The 13848-nt window shown below is 56.8% G+C and overlaps 1 protein-coding gene across 5 annotated transcripts in view; it reads left to right on the forward strand.

Moving 5' to 3' along the window:
• Window positions 1-635: 635 nt before the first annotated feature.
• The window catches only part of RNF24 (ring finger protein 24), a 32253-nt gene continuing 19040 nt past the window's right edge, over window positions 636-13848 (forward strand). Inside the window, exons 1-5 of one of the 5 annotated variants that reach the window (XM_075092211.1) lie at window positions 636-727; window positions 1507-1591; window positions 2763-2951; window positions 3499-4822; window positions 7655-7736. The gene's annotated coding sequence lies outside the window, so the exon portion shown is untranslated. Of the gene's footprint in view, window positions 728-1506; window positions 1592-2762; window positions 2952-3498; window positions 4823-5554; window positions 5676-7654; window positions 7737-13848 lie in introns of those variants that run through there. The other 4 variants (XM_075092213.1, XM_075092212.1, XM_075092215.1 and 1 more) reach the window with 4 other exon arrangements.

A 13848-nucleotide genomic window follows, 5' to 3' on the forward strand; every position in this document is an offset into this window, starting at 1 on the left:
CCTGTGCAGACGGCTGGGTGGGGTGCTGGCGGAGCTGCGTGGCCCCCCCAGTGCCACCTCCCCCCAGTGCCACCCCTCAGCCCCGCCGCCACACTGTCCCCGCTGCTGCCACCCTTCCACGCTCCTTGTCACCGCTGCCATCCCCACTCCCCGTCGCCAACCAAGGCCACCCCCGGCCCTGTCCCTACTGCTACCTCCCTTTCCCACTGCCACGTCTCCAGTGTCACCTCCTGTCCCCACAGCCCCTGTCCCCACAGTCACCTCATGTCCCCAATACATCATCCACACACCATGTCCCCACTGCCACCTCCTGTCCCCAGGGTACCTGTCACTTCCCCAGTGCCACCTTGTCCCCATGTCCCTGCCCCTGTCCCCATGTCCCCCCATCCCCATGTTCCCCCATCCCCATGTCCCCTCACCCCCATGTCCCCTCGCCCCCACATCCCTCTGTCCCCATGTCCTCCATGTCCCCCCATCCCCCATGTCGCCCTGTCCCCACTGTCACCCCTCCCCCCCCGCAACGGCACCTCGGCCCCGCCCCCACCCTGAAGCCCCGCCCCCGTCCCGCCTCGAGACGGGCCACGCGCAGGCGCAATGCGGCGGGTGAAGCGGCGGTGCGGTGCCCGGCGCCGGGCGGGGGCGGGGCGGGGGGCGGGGCCGGCTCCATCCGGGTCCCTCCCCGCCGCCGGGCAGTGCGGGCGGCGCGAGCCTCGGCGGGACGGTGCGGGTGAGTGCGGAGCGGGAGGGGAGGGGCGGGAGGGAGCCCCCTGGGGGGCCGGAGGTCCGGGTGGCCTCCCCGCGCCCCCTCGGGGGCCTGCCTCTGTGGGGCAGGGTCGGTCCTGTGCCCTCGTCAGTGGGGCAGGGCCCTCCTTGTGCCTGCTTCTGTGGGGTAGGGCCTTCCTCCAGCACCCCCGTGGGGTAGGGCCCTTCCTTGTGCACTGCTCTGTGGGGCAGGGGCTCCCTCCCTATGCACTGCTTGAGGGGGCAGGACCCCTTCTTCAGCAACCCTGTGGGGCAGAGCCCTCCCTGCGCTCGGCTCTATGGGGCAGGGCCCCTCCTCCAGCACCCCCTTGGGGCAGAGACCCCCACAGGGTGACGGGGCTGTGCTTTTGGGGTGGCTCCCAGCCCTGTGGGGGTGCCACAGGGTCCCCACTTGGGGGGCAGCGGAGGCTGGGCTGTGGTCTGGGACCACATCGCCCGGGAGTGACAGAGCAGGGGGCTGGGGCGGCACAGAGGGACAGGGGACTTGTCCTCACCCTGCCCGCACCCCCTTTCCCAGCACGAGCTCCTGGGGTCCCCCCCCACACTGGGCTCGGGGTCCCTGGGTCACCCCATTCCCAGTAGTGCCAGTTTGGATGCAGGCACGTCCCTTTGCTTTCCTGGGGCCAAAACAGGACGCTGCGGGTTTCTTTGGCTTAAAAAAAAAAAAGAAAGAAAAAAAACCACCCAGAAATGGGAAAAGCTGTGTTTTGGAGTTAAACGGGGTGGCTGTTCCTGCGGTTACAGGCACGTACGAGCCCTCCCAGCATCCGCCGCTGCGCCGGGTTTGGCCAGGGCCGCACACGGGTCCCATGGGATGGAAAACCGATGGGTAAAAATGCACCTCCTGGGCTTTTGGGGGTGGTTTTTCTTTAGTTTAGCCTGTCTTTGTTTCAGTCCGGGTGCATGGAGAGGAGCATCTTGGTGGGTCCCGCCACCCCACGCACCTCCGAGCGGTGCCGGGTCCTTCGGATGTGCCAGCGTGTGCGTCTGGGGGTTGTTTCGCCCCCTCCCTCGCTCATCCTTGGCAGGAGGTTTGGATGACATCTCGCTCTGGCACGCTCCTCGCCTTTGATCTCCGGTTTCCTGCCATGTATAACGTGTTCGGCAACATGCGAACCCGGCTCCGCGGCTGCCGGGGAGGGCGATGCGGGTGCCTCCTCGCCCCAGTTTTCCCCGGCCGGCTCCTGCCGACAGCTCCCGGCTTCCCTTTGTCTCGGCTGCCGCCAGGACGGGCTCTCCCAGCCTGAGGATGCTCCGAGCGGAGCAAAGCCAAGCCCAAACCCCCGCCCCGTGCCTTTGTTTCCAGCCATTCGCAGGCTCAGCTGATTTCATGCAGCGTTTTGTGCGCCTGGGGAAGCTAAACCAACTACCCATGTCTCTTTCTTTTTTTAATTTATTTTTCTGGGTTATTTTGGGTGATTTAGTTTGCAGGGAACGTATCCCAGCTGCAGGCTGCGCCGGAGGGATGCAGCACCTTCCTAGAAACGGGGTGAATTAGCCAGGAGTGTAACCGGAGTGTCTCATGGTTGTCCTCTCCTGTCCTTCTCGGGTGAGCAGGGCCGTAAGCTCCCAGCGCCGCGCACTGAGTTCGGGGGTCGCCAGCCCTTCCCCTTGCTCACAGGAGGAGAAGTTCGCCCCTGGTTTGCACCACCTGCGGCCGCCGGCGGCTTTCAGGCCGGTGAGGACAGAGGAAGGGGAACCAAACCCAGGTCTGGGCTTAGACCCGGCTGCTTTTAGGCTGAAATAAGCCTTTTTTCTTTACGCTTGACTTGCGAGGAAGCAAAATACAAGTTTCAATATTATTGTTATTATAATTATTATTATTATTTTAGATTCCTATCGTTTCAGTTCCCGTGGGCGTTCGGTTCGATGGCGTAGACTGTAGCCTGAATTCATATTAACACGTCTGGTTTGTGACGGGTGTAAACAGAGCTGCCTTGAGCGTGTCAAACGGCCCCTGAGTAAATCAGGTTATTTGCTCTATTACTTTATTCATACAGGTTAGGTGCTTCAGCTGATGGAGCTGGAGTGCTGTACCATCTGGAGCAAAAATTAAATACAAATTTGGCCCCTGGCCCGGAAAAATAATAAGCTTTTTGCCTCCAGTAACTGGCGGCGGAAGAATATAGCCCCCAACGGAAGAAATGCTTGGGGGCAACGTGGAAGGAACCCAAAATGCACTCACTGAGGTATTTAAAAAAGGAAAAAACTAGAAGAAGGGAAAGAAATCCTGCCAGGGCCGCATGCCGAGGGCAGCCGGGAGGGGTGGGATGGTGCCTGCGGGTGAGGGTCCTGCGTGGCTTCGTGCTCAGGGCCCGTGTCCCCCCGGGGGGATCCCCTGTGGGTGGCGGTGGCTCGCAGGCCATCAGCTCATAGCCATAAAACCCCACCTGGCTGTGGCAAGGGTGGAGAGAGGCAGGCCTGGGTGCGCTCCTCTCCTCCTCCCGCCGGCACCGCGACCTACAGCGCTTCTGCCGCAGGACGGCGGGGCTCAGCGCGGCCGAGACGGTCTCCTCGCCCACCCGGTTCCCCTGCAAACCCAGGCAGCCCCGGGGCCGGCGGGGGAGCTGCGGGCGCTTCTGGTGGTCTTTGACCACCTGGGAACCGTAGGCGCCGGAGCCTGGAGGGTCTTGGGTTTGAAGCTTCCCCTGGCCTTGGGGCGTCTGGGCCTGGGCTGCGGTTGGTGTCGCGAAGCTGGGCTTCTCTTTATTTTCACTCCCTGTCATCACCATGAAGGTGAGCGTTGCTGACGTGAGGGAACGTCCGTCTCGCGCAGACTGTCCCTCCCCTGGCCCTGAAGCCGCCCAGACTTTGTGTCGGGAGCGGCCGCCCTGCCCGCATCCCCGCCCTGACTGACAGCACCTCGGAATGACATCAGCAATGATGTGATGTGGGGCTTATTTACGAGAGACCTCAGCCCTCGCCTGGCCCCGGTGCTGCCTTTCGCTTGGGCGCAAAACGCGGACGATCCCGTCCGAAACGCGCCGAAGGAGAGGGCGCAAAACCTGGGCGGCTCCGCCGAAGCGATGGGCCGAGGGGATTCGCTTCCTGGCCTGAGGAGCGGGGAAACGGCGCGGGGGCTGGAGCCGTACCTGCTTCCCCCACCCCGGCGTGCAGGGAGAGATGACACGGGCCATCCGTATCGTTTTTCTCCCTCTATGGCACAATTAATTTCCATCAAAACAAAAATAAAAGAAACCTAAACAGTTCCAACCGCGTGCTGAGGGCTCCCGTGTCCCATTAATGAGCTGATTACGGTGCCAGTGGGATGTCGGCGGGAGGAAGGAGCAGCCACCCGAAGCACCTCGGAAGGATGCCAGCAGCAGCCTCGGCGGCGAGGATGGAGCGGCCGTGGAGCCCCCCAAGGCGGGAGAGGGGAAAAGCCACCCTCAGGGAGGCCGGCCGGCCTCGCTGCTCCCAGAGAAGGGGAAAAAGCCTCAGCGCCGATGCATGGATGGGCAGTAGGAGCCTGGTGCCAGAACCCACGGACCAAATTAGCCGTGAGCAGCTGCCTCGGTGTAGCCAAAGGCTCGCGAAGTCTCGGGTTGCTCCGACGCCGGAGCTAAAACTGGATCGGCCTTCGGAAAAAGCGGGCAAGACGCCGAGGAGCAGGAGGAGGAGGAGCGAGGGCCGGGCTGTGGGAAGCCCAGGCAGGGAAGTCCTTCAACCGGTTGCTTTTTCTCCTCCAGCTGCAGCACCGTGAGTGCAAGAAGCAAGCAGGAAAAACTTCTCCTGGTCTATTTTTTGTTACCCCTGTGGAGGATTAGCCTGGCTGCTGATACAGCTTTTAACTCGCCAAGTGCCTTGGAGGGAACCAGGCCAGGAGGGCGTTAGCAAGAGAGAAACTGAAAGTGCCGAGCGCCCTATACCAGCCCAGGGCTCCGCTCAGGGCCGTTATTGCTCTCCCTGTCTGCAAACAGCCAGGGGATTTCCCAGCGTCTTGGCTTGGAGGAGTGTCCAAGGGAAAATATAAGAGCTCCGGGGCTGCGCAGATTCCTGTCCGCAGGAGGTTTCGGTTCTTCGGCTGGACAGTTTGAAGGCAGGAGGAGCAGCCCAGCAGGTAAGAAGATTCGTGAAGCCAAATTACCCCTCAAAAGCAAGCGGGAGGAAGCACGGGCCCCCATCTGACGGCTCCCAGCTAAAATAAATTCCTCCGAGCGTCACGCCTCCCCCCCGACCCAGACTCTTCATGCTTGCAGCCTGCGCGGAATTAAATTGCCGTCGTACCGCAAGGATCGAATTAAACTTCTCTCCACGCGGAGCTTTGTCGCGAGCAGGCAAATATTTTGCGGTGCTTTAAAGACTCGTTTTTCTATTGTTCTGTATTAAAAACCCGTCGCCAGACTGGGCTCCCCTGCCCCCCCCTCAGTGATTTCCTGGCTCGTTGGTTGTTAAGGCAGCTGTGGGTTGTTTTTTTTTTTTTTTTCCTTTGCTTTTAACTGAGAAGTGCCGGATTAAGACCCAAAATCTCGCTCTCTTGGCATCTGAAATAAAAGATGAGGCTTTTGGGGACCCTGGTGGTGGTGGCCATCCGAAGTGGGACTGGGTTGTGCAGCGTTGGGTGGTTTTGGGGTGGAATAAATAGAGATAATCTCGCCCGCGAGCTGGCTGGAGCCCGTCCGCTGGCGCTGGCGTAGGAGGGCTGGCTGTCAGCTGAGCTCTCCACCCCGGCCTTGCTTTGCATCCACACCGAAAAAAAACCAAACCACCAAACCCCCACGTTGTGCTGTGCGTCGTTCGGGGGTGGCGCTTTGGGAGGAAAAGGAGAAAAAATGGATTGTCTCCTTTGCAGCGGCTTTGCCTGGGAGATGCTGAGTTGTCACGTGCTCCAGACCAGCCTCGGGGCTTTCCCCTGGCATCTCCTGCTCGGGGAGAGGGAACTGCTCGAGCAAGCCCAGCGGAGGGCTACGAAGGTGATCAGGGGCTGGAGCATCTCCCTTGTGAGGAAAGGCTGAGAGACCTGGGTCTGTTCAGCCCGGAGAAGAGAAGGCTGAGGGCGGATCTCATCAATGCCTATAAATATCTGAAGGGCGGGTGTCAGGAGGATGGGGCCGGACTCTTTTCAGTGGTGCCCAACGCCAGGCCAAGGGGCCACGGGCACAAGCTGGAACACGGGAAGTTCCACCTGAACAGGAGGACAAACCCCTTCCCTGTGCGGGTGCCAGAGCAGGGGCACAGGCTGCCCAGAGAGGCTGTGGGGTCCCTTCCCTGGAGACATTCACCCCCCGCCTGGACGCGGCCCTGTGCCCCTGCTCTGGGTGTGCCTGCTCCAGCAGGGGGTGGGACGGGGTGAGCTCCAGAGGGCCCTTCCAGCCCCCGCCACTCTGGGATTCTGTGATCCCCTGTGGCGCCTTTGTCCCGCTTGCATCTCCTGCCTCATCTTCCTCCTCGCGTCTCCCGCCCTGCATCTGCTGCCGGCGAGCAGGAGGAGCGGGTCAGGGCGGTGAGGCGCGGGGCTGGGATGTGTGGCAGCTGGGTGAGAGGGATGGGGCTGGAGACAAGCCTGGCATCGGGTGGTTTATTCCGGTCCAGAGGAGCCTTGGATGCTAAAGCCAGGAGTGGGAGTGTTGCAGGGAGTTGGGATTTGGGCTGCTTGGGGATGGCGAGCGCTCTCCCAAAGCCAAGAGAATGTTTTTTTCTGGGCCTAAGGAGAAAAAAAAGATCTAGTACCCCATAAAAATGGGCTGGAGAAGAGCGCTTCTGGTGCCATCCCATCAGGTGCCTCTGAAAGGGGTGTTTTTAAGACAAGCCCTGATGAGGTTGAGTCTTGGTTTAAACTGAGGTTGATATTTCTAAAAGAAACTTGGCTTTCTTTTGTTTTCTATCACAAGTGGCTTTTCCTCGCCGAAGGACCACCCGAATCCTTTCTCCCTGAAGCCTCCTTTAGGTTTTGATTTATTTTGGCTATTAACGTTTCTCTTGAGAGCCGGAACGCCAAGCTTAGGAGTGAGCCTTCCCGAAGGGGGTGGCTGCGCTCGGTATAAACGCCAGGTTGCACGTTGCCTGCTTCATCTTCTATATCAAACAATTCTTTAGCGTCAAGAATTATTCACTGCAGGCGTAGCAGCAGGTGCCACACTGTTTACATGAGTTTTATTTTTCCGCCTTAATAATGTGGGTCCTCGCCCCAAAGCCGCGCAGATGAAGGTTGCTGCGAAGCTGGGCAAAGCTGGGTTTTGTGTGAATTACCCAATTTGCTGTCTAGAAGTTTGCCCTCTTTTTTACTTACTATTAAAATAACGTTTTCCTTAGCCAGTGCAGAACAAATTGCGGAGTTTGGGGTGGTATTTTTTTAGCTGGAGCATCATCCCTGTACAAGTGGGACCCCAAAAACGGGTCGCAATGCCCCGGCGGGATGCTCACCTGGGACGGGATCCCATCTTTCGGCTGCAGCCGGGCGAGCTGGCTGGGCTCACCCTGGACACTGGCATTGCCCCAGACGACCCTTCAGCAGCACTGGGATGGAAATTCCCCCTTTTCCACCCCAAAACCAGCCCCAATGAGGATTTCTGGACGAGGCCACGCTGTGGGGCAGCCGTCTCCATGGTCTGCTCTCCGCTTTTGTTTACATCTGGTCAAAAACTTCTTAGGTTTACTGGCAAGGGAGTAATTCTAATCCTTTTCAATGAGATCAACGGATTAGTGTCTCAGATGCTTATAAAATTGCAAGGATTAGCCGAGGCTTTTTTCCCCCCCCTTTTCTCCCTACACCATGTAACGTCATCGCCGCTTTTCGAAAGGGGATCTCTGTGCTGTTACCGCGAGCCGAACCGATTCCTAGGAGCCTTTGCGAGCCAAGGTGTTTAAAACCAGTATCTTCATCCTCTCCCTCGCTCTCGCTGGGTTTTGGTGCAATATTAGGGTTTTTTTTATTTGTTTTCTTTCTTTCCAGCATCCCTGGCACCAACCCGCGGTAGCTGTTCAGCAGATACATTGGGTTTGCGTGGCTTGGCTCCGTTGCAGCACCCGTGCGGGTAAGTAGGGAGCTGACCCAAAAGCTTTCCTTGCTAGAGACTTGCAAAATCCCATACTGAGGTGAGGAGATCCTGAAAATGATGTTATTTCATGAGGTTGCCCCTTATTGCAAAGGGTTCGGGCTCTCGTGGTCCGTCCCCAGAGGGGAACGACGCTTTTGGGTTGACGGGACGCCCTCGCCCCGGCTGTCGGGAGCGGGATAAGACTCTGTGCGCCCCGCGTTCCAGCATCCCCTTCATTACAACGTGCTGACGCGATCGCCGACCGGCTCGCAAGGCAAACCACGCAGGGAGCTAACGCAGAGGAGGGTTTAGTTCAAACCCTGGTGCCCTGCGTCCTCCTGCAACGTCGCCCCGTGCCTTTCCCTGCGGGGTATTTTTATAAACGCCTTTTCTCCCGGGTCGATAGCTGCGCGGGCGCTTGACCTGCGTGAGAGAGGCAATCCCGAGCTGTCGAGTCGTAGGAGCTCCAAGCCAGGAATTTCTGGCCCCAGCCCAATATACTTTCAGAGGCAAGCTTTCAAATATATACAAAGACAAGCTCATAATTTCCACTATACTAATGAGGCCGCGGCGTTTTCATTGAAATGTGCCAATAGCCGCCACGGTGGTATTTTAGCAGCCTTGTACTGTGAATCCAAATGTGATTTAACATGGCAGCCCCCGCAGAGCGGAGGAAAACTGGCTTCTCCCGCTGAATTTCAATGATGCTTCTCGGCAGCGCTACCCGAAAATCCCTGTGGCGGTGGGACCTTGCCTTGCGTTTCATCTCGACGTGGGTTTTCCCCTCAAACGCCGCCGTTTTGGTAAAGACAGGGAAGGGTAGGAATGGGTTTAAAGATGGATAATGATATTTGAGGAGGGGAAAGCCTTGGGTTTAAAGACCGATTTTAAAAGATGTGTGGCTGGCTGGTGTGAGGCGGCGATTTAATAACCAGGCTCGCTGGAAGCATCTCTAACTCGCAGCGAGGGCTCCCGGGCATCATGTGCTCTCTTGACCTTTAAAAAGACACTCGAGGCAGCCTGCCCGGGTGTTGCTAAGCCGACTTGTTAGTGCCACTCGTATATTTTACCTTCTAGTAGGTGATTTGGTGCCCAGCAGTTTATAAAGATCCGACAGCAAACTATTAACACGCCTGAAAGTCACGTTGGTGTCTTTTAGCTTCGCTGCCCGAGGAGGCCCCGGTAGCCTTGGAAGCGGTTGGAAAATATTTAGCAGGTTTTGTTCAGTCAGCTGCAAGAAAAACGCAAATTTTAAGCAACCCTCTCAAAAGTTGTTTGTTTTTTTTTTAAAACGAGCCCCGCATCAGAGGTGCACACATAACGTTTTACTTATTTTGGGCTCAGTTTATGAGAAACCCGCGTAAGAAGCAACATCCTTGGGCAAAGGAGGGGTGTGGGTAGGTAATGCTGAAAATCCACGTGTGGCTGTCCATCGCTGCCTGGTTACAGAGCCTCAGGGTGCCGGTACCCTGGAAGTTTAAGGTGCTTTGACTTCCTCCATCCCACCAAGGTCAGGCAGCCGCGCCAGCGAGAGCAGGGGAGGAGGGCGTCCCCCCACAGCATCGCCTTTGGTCTGGTGGGTTCGTGCATGTGTCCCCATCAAGCACCTCACTTGGCCCTGCGAGCCCGGGAGAGTTTAAGTTCCAATTTTCCAGTTCCAGCTAAATTTTGTGGGTTTTGTGACCCTCGCAGCCACCTTTGCTTGTGCCGATCCCGTGGGAGTGGCGTAGTTTGGGTCCCGTATCGGTATGGCTCTGGGGAGGGGGTGTGGGGTTTTTGCTGGACTCAAAAGCGTTGCAAAACCCCCTCGGTCTCTGTTAGTGGAGCAGAAGGAACAATAAAAAAAAATACTGCCCCAAACCCCAGTACTTCTGTTGAGCCCCAAGGAAGGGCGGGCTGACGGCGCAGCGCATTTTTCTGTAAGTATTAGCAAAAATAGCAAACGGCAGTGACATGGCATTAGTGTGAATTCGCAGCAGGCTGAGGTTTGGGTTCGTCTGGGTTTCCCTGAAGGCTTCTTAATGCTGTCAGCATCTTAAAATCCAAACCTCGCAGAGTCCGTGTGGGCTTTGGGGGATGGCTCCTCTGTAGGATTTGTTTCAGTGACTTTATTCCGGTATCCAGACACCAGCTTTCCTGCTCTTCTGCGCCCAGCTACCTCTTCCCCTTAATTTTTACCACAAATACAAATGGCGCAATAAAAAAAGCTTCACGGAGAGCGTTCCTGAGGACTGAAATCCAGGATCCGGGAGCAGACGGCAGCAGCATAAAGAGGAATTCTTCCCTCTCTGGCCTCACGCTGCTTTTCCACCACGAGGCTTTACAGCCATCTGGATCCCCTTTCAGATTACACCCTCCCTTCCCCCCCCCCCCCCCCCCCCCCAAAAAAAAAAAAATCCATAACCTAGCAACCTTATTTAGTGCAAGCGAGAGCATTATGCCTTCCTGCATCCCAAATTGCACTCGGCTCCTGTTCTTGCCTTTGTAGGATGGCTGCCGGCAGCTGCGGTTCCCACCCTGGTGCAGGGTGCCTGCCTCCGGCAGGGTTTGATATGGATTATTGGTCCCTGGGTGTTGCACTGATTCCACCCCCCCCAATTAAAGGAGCTTAGGAAACGGGGGGAAGAGGCTTTCAGGAGGTTATTTAGTCCCATCTGCTTCTCAGTATAAAAGAGCGGAGCCGGCTGTTGCTCTCCTGCTCCGCAGAGAACGATTTTGCTTTTGTTCAGCCTGAAGATGACTTGATTTTTTTCTTCCTGATGTGCTGTTTCCCCCATCGCTTTCCCCTCCGGCTCTCGGTGTCACCACCCGGGAATCTGCAAATCCCCCAGAGCGTTTAACACCAGATCCTCTGGTCTGGCCCTTTGGCAGCGTAGGCCGAGCGATCCTCGCGGGGTTTCCGATCCGCAGAACTCATTCATTGGGGGGAAAACTCTGCGAATGAGGAAGAGCAGCCGCAAACGAAGGCGGAAGTTTATTTCCAACAAATTAAGCAATCGGGGTGGGCAGGCTGCAACGTGGGGCGTGAAGCTGCCCATCCTACGGTGCTGTCCAACTTCAGCCCCAGGTTTCGGGGCTTTGCTTGGGCTAAAATTCACCCGTTTTTAATAACATGAGTGTTACTAAGTTTTTTAGCACCCAAGCCATGTGGTACGGGGCGATGCCGCTCCATCGGGCACCGTGGCAGTGGGCAGGGATGGGGTGACGTGGTCCCATCACCGAGACCCCGCACAGGTACCTGCTGCCTTCTGCTTTCACCGCCGTGAGTATGAACGGGGCCGGGGCAGGAGGAAGAGGAGGAGGAGGAGGCAGCGGCGCATCCTCTCCCACCGCGTTTATGGGAAGAAGAGTGAGCTCAGCGGGTCGTGACGTTGGATCTGTGATGGAGCCGCGTGCCAGGAAACGGGAGGGGATAAAAAAGAAATTAAAAGTTCCCAGGGCCAAAGGGAAAAGATTCCATGAGCATTACTTCATTGCCGAGAAGCCAACTGAAACGTACTCGGGCAGCGCCTGTGTGCGCGTTTCGAAGCAAGAAGCTTCCGGCTCCGCTTCAAACCCTCCCGATCTGTGATTCCCATTCCTCCTTCCCACGATCGTACAGGAGACCGAGCAGGGCTCTCCTCCAAACTCCGCTTCCCCCCTCCTGCAGATCGGCCTGAAAAGCACTATTGATTTTTTTTTTTTATCTGTTTATTTTTGCTTTTTTTCCTGGAATTTGCAGAATCAGCCCTGAGCAAACCTCTGGTTTGCCTTTCCAATGGCGCCGGGCGAAAGCACTTGACTTTAAACTCGGCGATGGGAGCTGCAGCTGACCTATTTTCTGCACTTTTCTCCGCCAACGGTAGCAAAAACATTTTCACATTTAAAGGTGCTCCTTGGTGTTAAGGTTGTGAGATAACTTATCTGTTAAACCGGCCAGAATCAAAAGCATTCGCTGAAAACCGCAGCGGCGCCGGTTGCGCTGCCCAGTGTTCCTTTCGTTGTAAAGACTTCTCTATTTTTTTTCCAGTGCCGGTTGCTTCGTCGCATGGTCACATCGCTCTGTCCGTGTCTCTCTGCCCCAAGGCGGCAGAGAGGGTTAAGGCTTTGTGCTCGCTGTTGGCCAGCTGGGGAATGCAGCCAGGAAATTTCCTGATTCCCGTTCAAAATAAGCATTGGATTTGCTCTCGGGGAGAAGGGATCAAAGGTTCGAAGCAGCTCTTGGTTCGAGGTCAGTTTGGTTTGTTGGTTCTCCAGGCGCTCAACAAAAATCCACCACCATCGCCTGAACCTGCGCGCAGCTGAAGAGGGTGAAATAAAGCAGGTTTTGTTCCGTTTGACACCCAAAAGTTTCCTCCGTTCCCCGGCACAGCATCGCCCTGGACGAGCTTTGCTGGCTCTCAGCACGGCTCTGCCCCACGGCGCGAGGGACCCGTCGGGATGCCCCCCATCATTAATCACCCTCGTTATTAACGCCGCCGAGCCGCGCGCCGTCACTCGCCTCCTCTGCTCGCTGCCGGCTCTTTGGGGTGAAGGCGGCAGGTCCGGTCGGATGCTCGGAGCCGGTGCTGGGGGCGGCCAGGCTGTGGCCCGACGCCCTCCCCGTAGCCGCATCGTAACTCTAGTAACACCCCGCGTGCCGAGATTTTCCTGTCCCTTCTCTCAATCCTACCGAAGAGCATTGCTGCTGGCCGGGGCAGTGTTGGGCCCTCCCCAGCTCCGTCCCCGGCGGAGGCGGCGCGGCACCTCGGCATCCCTTGAGCACCAGCGATGCTGGTTTCGGGGGCTGGCTGTGCAGCAGCTCGTGATTTTCCCACCGCCGCGCAGCCGATCGTCACGCTGGACCGGCTCCAGAGGTGGAGCTGAAGGAAATTCCTTCCAGCTGCTTGAGGTCAGGGCTTCGCTTTTCTTTTGGGGTTCACCAGGGTTTTGGGGTTTTTTTGCCTGCAAGTTAACGCTGCTGCTTTTTAAACACCTGGAAAAATCTCTTTATTTTAAAATATCCTGTTAGGTGTACCTCTTAAATAAGCTTTATGCTGTGGATTCATTGCGTGGAAGAATACCCCGCTTGGCAACACAACTGGGGGTGTTTCGGAAAGGTCTCGTCAGCTGCTCGCAGTTTAACTTTCAACCGAGTTAATAACCGTTTTGGTTAAACCTGTATAAAACACGTTGCGGACTTGCATAACGCCTTTGAAACTCGAGACGCCGTTTGCGCCCGCTTGGAATCTTGCCCATCGATTTAAAATATTTCAGCTTGGAGTTTGGCCACGGCCGAGCGTTTGCTTTTCCCCGAGATTCGCGGTTTCGATCGGGCGACAGGAACCTGCGCGTGTCTCGCTTTGATGAGTTTTTTAACGCTTGATATTTCCCGGAGATGGGTTGGCTTTGCCAGCTCAGCCGGCGGGGTCTGCGGGCACTCAGACCACCAGCTCCGGCCAGTTCCCCCAGTTAGTGGTCGAGGAGGTTCAGGCCAGCCTGGGTTTGCTTTGAACCCCTGCGGAGGAAGTTGTTTGTCTCAAAAACATGAGGTAAATCCCTTTGAAAATGGCTTTTTTATTTACAACAGCAGAGGCAGAAACCACACCTCCACCCAGCGTGTGGCCTGTATTTATTTAGGTGTGATGCACAGCGCTCGTGCGGCCCCTTTGTGCACCGGTGTTATAAATAAATAATAATAAAATAAGAAAAATAAAGCGTGAGCAGCTCCTTTTGATCAGTCAAACCCGGAGAAGGAGCGCAGAGTTCAGATCCGCGCGGCGAAGCAGCAGGAAGGAGAAATCCTGCAGCTTTCAGCCCGTGAGCGATGCTCATGGTGTCACGTCAAGCGGAGCGGCGGCAGCCCCGGTGCCACCTCCCGGCCGTGGGGACCTCGGCTCCCCAGCCTTGCTCCCTGCCTCAGTTTCTCCGCCTGTAAGAAGATAATTGCCTCCTTCATTAATGCCTTTGAGATCGCCTGATGAAAGCTCTGGGTAAGAGGTTGGCCCCGCTTATTAAGCGCATTAAGCGCTTGCTGTGATTATACCAGGGATTAATTTGGCTGGGTGGCTCATTTAGGTTTGCCTTTAACAGCCCGACTAGTAACCCAAGCGCTGCGACGCCGGCCAGCTAATGCCCACCTGGGACACTT

Source organism: Phalacrocorax aristotelis, chromosome 4, assembly GCF_949628215.1.
Source record: "Phalacrocorax aristotelis chromosome 4, bGulAri2.1, whole genome shotgun sequence".
NCBI classification, from domain to species: Eukaryota; Metazoa; Chordata; class Aves; order Suliformes; family Phalacrocoracidae; genus Phalacrocorax; species Phalacrocorax aristotelis.